We start from the raw sequence: 7,242 nt of genomic DNA, 5'->3' as shown, positions 1-7,242 counted from the left end.
TTATATTTAATTGGTAATGACAACAAATTCATATCATCAGCATGATAATGATTTTTTTAAGTAAAATAGGATAGTGAATGTTATGAGGATATGTATTAGGTTTACTTTGAAAGGTTAAGAAAAGCTTCAAGAGAGAACAAGTTTAAGATTAGACTCTCAGAATTAGTAACATGTAACCAGACAATAAAAGATATGGACAAAAGCATATTTCTGACTAACCAGGAGCTTAGCATTTAGAAAAAGATAGAAGAAAGCAAGGTATGTTCAAAATTATGAAAGACTGTCTTGCACCAGAACAAAAGGGGAAGGACAAATGTGAAACGGATTCACAGAACACATCATCAGGTTCTTGAGCAAACAGAAGATACTGAAAGATGAGAAATGAGATGAGTAGCTTTGTAGACTATAAAGATCAGAAAACACCTCCCATGAAGAAATTTATAATCTATTTATGAAAATGGATCATACAGAAAGCATAAATATTCACAGACTAAGATGATAAGAAATAAAATGCATAGACGTTGCATGCTAACCGTTATCTATAATGCATAAATATTTAGACGACTTTGATATCACCTCTTATTTTTGCAGCCATCACAGTAGAGAAGTAATCTTTAAAGCCTGGTCTTCTCTCTTAATTTAATGTGAAAATGAATAGACTATATTAGGTAAAACTCTTATGAAGAATTTGAAACAAAGAGAAAATACAAACTCATGGAAGACAAAATAAGGACATGATAAGCAGCAAAGCAGTAGAATTATTTACAAGACCTCAATATTTCAATTAAATTAAGTAAAAAAATCAGAATTTATGTTTTTGATTTAAAAAAAAAATCCTTGTTAAGGGCTCCCAAAATGGATCCTGTTGCATTCATCTATGTTTTTCATTCTTAATGACTGGAAAATAAATTAATTCAATGTATTATTAATGACATTAATGAGGCAGACTGAATATGTTTTCTTCTCTGCCTGAGACATTCAATACTACCTCCACTGGATCCTGAAAATCAAATACTCTGTATATGTATACGAACTTTGAAATCTGTTCTGGTTTGTTTCTCTGTTGCTGTGACAAAATACTCTGGCCAATACCAACCTGGGGAGGAAAGGGTTTATTTTATCTTACATCTCCCAGGTCACAGTTCATCAGGGAGCCCAAGGTACCCAGGGCAGGAATCTGGAGGCAAGAGCTGGGCAGGCCATGGAGAAACTCTGCTTACTGGCTTGCTCCCCTGACCCCTCCTCAGCCTGCTTTCTTATGTAGCACAGGCTCACCTGCCCAGGGGTGGCACCACTCACATATCACTGGGCCCTCCCATATCACTCATCAATCAAGAAGATGCCCCACAGACATGGCCACAGGCCAGTCCTATGGAGGCGATTCCCCCATTGAGGCTCCCTCAACCAAGGTTTGTCAAGCTCACACTAAAGCTATCCAGTACAATTGACCTTGTCAACTTGCCACACAAACACATCACTATTAAACCATAACCTTTCCAATTCTTGTCCCTAAGATATGATGTTAACATTACTATCATAACATAAGACAGTACAACCTTAAAAGCCCCACAGTCCTTAAAAACACCAAACACTTAAAAGTCCATAGTATCTTTTAAAAGTCTCTTAACTGGGGGGGCGGGGGAATCCTGTAAAAGTCAAAACAAATACTTTCTTATTTCAAAGGGAAAAATCAGGCACACCTAAGCAAAACCAACGTTCAGCAACGTAGCTCAAGGCTGGACATCTGGAATTCACTCATGATCTTCTGGGATCTAAGGGGTCTTGGCACCTTTTCTTCTTTGACTCTGATGTCCACAGCACTCACAGCTTTTCTGGCAGACCAAGGCCAGCTCCATTCCACACCTACTGCTGTCCTTGGTGCTCATCCCATGGTCCTGGCATCTCCAAAAACCTGGGTTTCCACTGAAACTGAGGCTATACCTTCACCAATGGCCTCTTCTTCCCTCTTGAGGTGAAAAGCTTCAGATTCTCTCCATGACCCCTTCAGTCCTGGGGTCCTTACTGCAACTGAAACTTCAGTTTCACCTATGGCCTTTCCTGGCCTCTCAGAGTGCCAAGCCTCAGCTGCTCCCCAAGACCTCTTCATGCTTTCAACATCAGAACCATGCAGAAGAGTCTTACACATTACCAAATCCTGCTTCCAGTTTGAGATGGAGGCTCAGGCTCCCTCTGTGTGCTGACCCTGCGGAAATACCTCCCAGAAGACTTCACCACAATTATGCTGGTTTCTTGTTACTTACAGCTGATTTTTCAGCCCCAGCTAACCAGCATCCATTGTCCCAGTAAAGCAAAGGTTTTACTTCAGGTTCTGGTCTCTTCTTAATCACAGCTGATCCTTCAGCCACAGCTGACCAGAATCCACAGGTTCTCAATTCAAAATCTCATATGAACAGCCTTGATAGCCTCTGCTTCCCTTTGAAGCTTCACAAGCCAGGCCTCCATCATCCACAACTCTTTCAACATAACTGTTCCAAGCTCCACAGCAATAAACTCTAAGCATGCAATGATTTTTCCAGCCCAAAGCTCCAAATGCTTCCACTATCCTCCCAAAAACACCAAGGTCAGGTCTGTCACAGCAATACTCTACTCTCGGTACCAATTTCTGCTCTACTTTGTCTCTCCATTGCTGTGACAAAACACTCTGACCACAGCCAACTTGGAGAGGCAAGGGTTTATTTGCCTTACATCTCCCAGGTCACAGTCCAAGGTAGGAACTCAGGGCAAGAACCTGGAGGCAGGAGCTGGAGCACAGGACATGGAGGAACGCTGACTTGCTCCCCTTGCTCTTGCTCAGCCTGCTTTCTTATGCAACATAGACCCATCTGCTCAGGGGTGGCACAATCCACAGGTGGCTGGGCCCTCCCATATCACTCATCAATCAAGATGCCACACAGACATGGCCACAGGCCAGTCCTATGGAGGAAATTCTCCAATTGAGGCTCCCTCAACCCAGGTGTGTCAAGTTGACACTAAAGCTATCCAGCACAAAATGCCATTGTAGTACACAATTATGCTACACTAAGCCCAAAACTACTGGTCTTTCTGGAAGAGAAAACAGAGATTATGAACTATTTGGATAATGCAACCTTCCACTTTGTCCAAGGTAAAGACAAGCAAGCCGGTCTAGTGGTGGTCTATCATACTGTATGTCTCTGAGAAATGGTTAACTCTTACTCAGTTAGTGACCAGACTCTTTCCTTTTCCATATTTCCAAGGAATTGCAGATGGGAGCAGTTTGGAATTTTTTCTGGAAATGACCCTGGGAGGAAAGGCAACTCTGGCTTTGTTCACTATAAGCATGACCTCAACTCATTTTTATAAACATTGATGCAACAAACAAAGTCAGAAAATCCTGGGTTATTAAAGTTTTACCAATGACTCCCAAGTGCATCTCCTTTTCTGACTTCACAGAGGATGAAAAGGTAAGGAGAACCCTGAAATATTTGGTGTGGCAAGACTCAAGAAAGCTAGAGATTGCATTACATCTAGACAAAATTTTACTTTAAATAGGTCCAAATTTTCCTGTATTTTTGCTGTAGCAATAGGATTGCACAAATCTGGATAATAATCCAGTTTATTTATAATTACCACTAATACTGCATCAACTGATTTCACAGTCAGAAATAGTAAAAGGGCTGCAGTGCAGAACGCAGTGGAAAAGCACTTGTCTAGAGAGCACATTGCTTTGTGTTTGATTCCCAATATTTTAATAAATTTTTCTGTTTAGTCAGGCAGAACTTGTCCTCTTACATTAAAAGGATGTTTCAAAGAAGATTCAATAATGGGCCTCACACTAAAAGAGTGACTTGTTATTGTCTTTTACATTAGGAGTAAAAGAATCAGTTTAACTTAATGAAGCGATTTACATTTTAGTTTTTTTATTGAGCCTTTGTACATTTCATACAACAGTTCTTAATCAAATTCAGAAACCCTCCCCCATTCATGCCTCCCATCTTCCCACCAAACCTCATTTATTCCATCATACATGTTAAGTCCTGTCCAGTCAAGCATTTGTACCCTGATGTGTTTGGTGCAAATCAATCCACTGGAGTCTAGTCAGCCTGTCTAAAGATAGTTGAAAACATCATTTTTTAAGAGTGCAGGTTTCTGTTTTTCATAGAAACGAAGGGTGCACTTACATATGTCACATGCCGTGAAACAGTACATTGGTGCCTTGTTCATATCTCTTCGCCTACCTCCAAGAGCCACACAAAGGTACTTAGAAGCACTTTTGTCCATGATACAAGCCCAACATATTAAAAATTATGCCCTCCAAGCTTCTCTCACACAGTGAGGGTGTATGTCCTGACTGTATGTGAGCCATTCTTTGATGAAGCAGTTTTGGAATGCTTTCCATACATTTAGTTCAATACTTCAAACAAAGATTGACCATCAGCTACTTACTCAGTACCATTCTTCATTCTTCCTCCTACCACTGTTTCTGTTTGGCCAGAGAATGAACCCCCATGAGTGACTTTTATACAAATATTGAATGAGAGCATGACTTTGAGGGATCATTCTTATACAGCATCAGTATTAGTAAGCATAGTCAAAAATATTGTGCTATTTCTAAGGTAATATTCTCAGACAATAAACAGGCCATTTTTAAATGCTTGAATGATAATTTTTAATTTTAATGCCTATAAAAAGGCACTCTTTTGCCTTATTTGGATTAAAGAGTACTATTTTATATAAGTACTGCTTACTTAAAGAGTAAACATTTGGATTCAAGGTTAATATGCAACAGTACTTTGTGGATTCCATAGCTTATGTTTGCTATTTGTCCTTTTATGCTTTTGTTGTGATTCTAATTTTACTTTTGCATTTGACAAAAAGATTTATAAGAACTATCATGATTGAGAGTCTGAACACAGGGAAGTTGTAAAGCACATTGAAATATTTAAAAAGTGTGATATCATTAATAGTGAAAGATTGGAGATATAATGTATTGGCAAATTTAATTCATGTGAGAAATTAATATTCCTCTGTACATATCAGTTCAGACATAGTAGAAAAAATATACACTAGGGAATAAAGTATATAAAAATTCTTAGCATTTTCCCTTGTATCCCCAATCCTCATGATAAGTGATTTTCTTACTCCCAAGACTCAATACCAAGATTGTATTCTGTAGCTTTGAAATTTTTCATTACAGAAAATTTGCTAAAAATTTAAAATGAGGGCTTTTTTAATTGAAGGTGAAATAAACCATACCTTAAAAGTAAGCTTTTGTTTTGAATTATTTTTTTCATACATTCACATAATGTAACACTGTTGCCATCTAAATTGATCTTAGCACCTGCTTGCCAAATACTCTTCTTTGTTTCCTTTATTTCTAAGACAGTTTGGGAATGTGAGAAGGGAATGAAAATGTAATCATAGAATGTAAATCCCAAAGCATATCTTAAAATTAAAGAGAACAATGTTCAGTAATTCACTCAAATCAGTATACAACTTTACAAATTTCTTCCTTCCAGAAACACAATGAATACATCATCATCACTGTAATTAAGTTGCAAGGCACTTGCTCAGACTGCACTTGCCATAACATGCCCAGGAGGAAGAGTCTGAAAGAGTATCTCTATGGTTGTAGTGTTCACTGCACCATCTGTGCTGCCAAGTAGTGTAAAATTTTTGATCTGTTCACAGCACAGATGGAGGCCTCATTTCAGAGAAAGTAATTTCTTGATGAACAGTAATGAATTGCCTTGTTCTCCACCTTGGAAATTCTTGGAAGCTTTAACAACAAAAATATTGAAATGTAAGATTTACAAGAAATTACATAGTAAAAGATAATCTAATAATTTAATATTTTTCAGATTTTCTCATATGCTACATATTCAATTAGAAAGACTAGGACCTTACCACATAAAACAAGTTACAGAGATTCACAGGTATCACATCATCTGTATACTGATGGGAAGATTCGCCCATCACTTTACAGGCCCATAAGTACTGTACTTTTTATAACTTCCCTCGTGGTTGAGATTGAAGAAGATAAACTTTCAATTATCCTTCATACCAGATTTTGAAGACTGTATAATTCTCTCCTCCATAAATAAAATCTTTCCACTGTATCTTAAACATTACCAAATTTTGAAAAAATTAGAAACTAAATCGTTATACCTAAATTTGGTAATAAGCTAATTTAAACTTGAATCTGTCCCACAAAATCCTGAATCCCACTTGACAGCTGGATGATTCTGGTGATCTAGGATTGTGACTTCATAAATATGAGCATGCCACATTTTAGATGAACATTTCAATCTCTGCCCACTGTGCTCAGAGCAAATACTTGTTACATTACTCTTGGTAGCCTGTCTTCTTCTATATTCACTAGGCTAATTCTTAGACATCTTTTTAGCATTTAATTAGTTCTTCCTGTGAGAAATCTTAAAATGTTTAAATATTTCTTCCATAGTAATTCTATGTTTTGGCCCTCTATTTTTTTTTCTCTTTTGCTTAATTTCTATAATACCAGCAGTCCTTCTGACTCTGTTAAATATATGCAAACATGTCCATCTTTTTTTCTATTTCCAAACTACAAACTACTACTATTTCTCAAGGGTGCTGCTCCAATGGCATTCCCTACATAGCAGGCACTTCTGAGTGTTACCTGCAGTAACTTCATATGAAATTTAAAAAGAAAACAAATTCTCTTCTGTGCACACACACATGATCTCTCAGAAGTGATATCACACATATCCCTGTTGCTCATTTTATTTAATCACCATGTACATATTCTCTCAATTTAAGCACCTTAAATTCATTTCTTCACTATTAATTTTTCCAAAGTATTACTTGGATTGAAATGCTGTTTCTCTAGAACTTTTATTGACCAAGCTTCCTCAGGGCTCTTGGTTCTCACTCTGTTACTTCTCCAGAATTAAATATTCCATATACATTATATATGTACATTGAAAATATTATATAATAACATATATATGTACATTAAATATAATTGAAAGGAGAGAGAGAGAGAGAGAGAGAGAGAGAGAGAGAGAGAGAGAGAGAGACTTGTGATGTACCCTGTGATGGCTAATCCTGGGTGTCATCTTGATTGGATCTGAGATTAACTGAAATGAAAGAGATCTTCTTGATTGGATGATCTAAAGCCAGAAGACACACCCTAAATGTGGGTGTTACCTTCTGATGGAAGCCGGTATAAAAGACCAAGGCAGAGGAGAACGTGGGGCTTCTTGCTGCTTGCCTTCTCTCTCG

Source organism: Nannospalax galili, unplaced genomic scaffold, assembly GCF_000622305.1.
Source record: "Nannospalax galili isolate Female #2095 unplaced genomic scaffold, S.galili_v1.0 scaffold16, whole genome shotgun sequence".
NCBI classification, from domain to species: Eukaryota; Metazoa; Chordata; class Mammalia; order Rodentia; family Spalacidae; genus Nannospalax; species Nannospalax galili.
The sequence above is the reverse complement of the archived record's forward strand: the minus strand, read 5'-3'. Positions refer to the sequence as shown.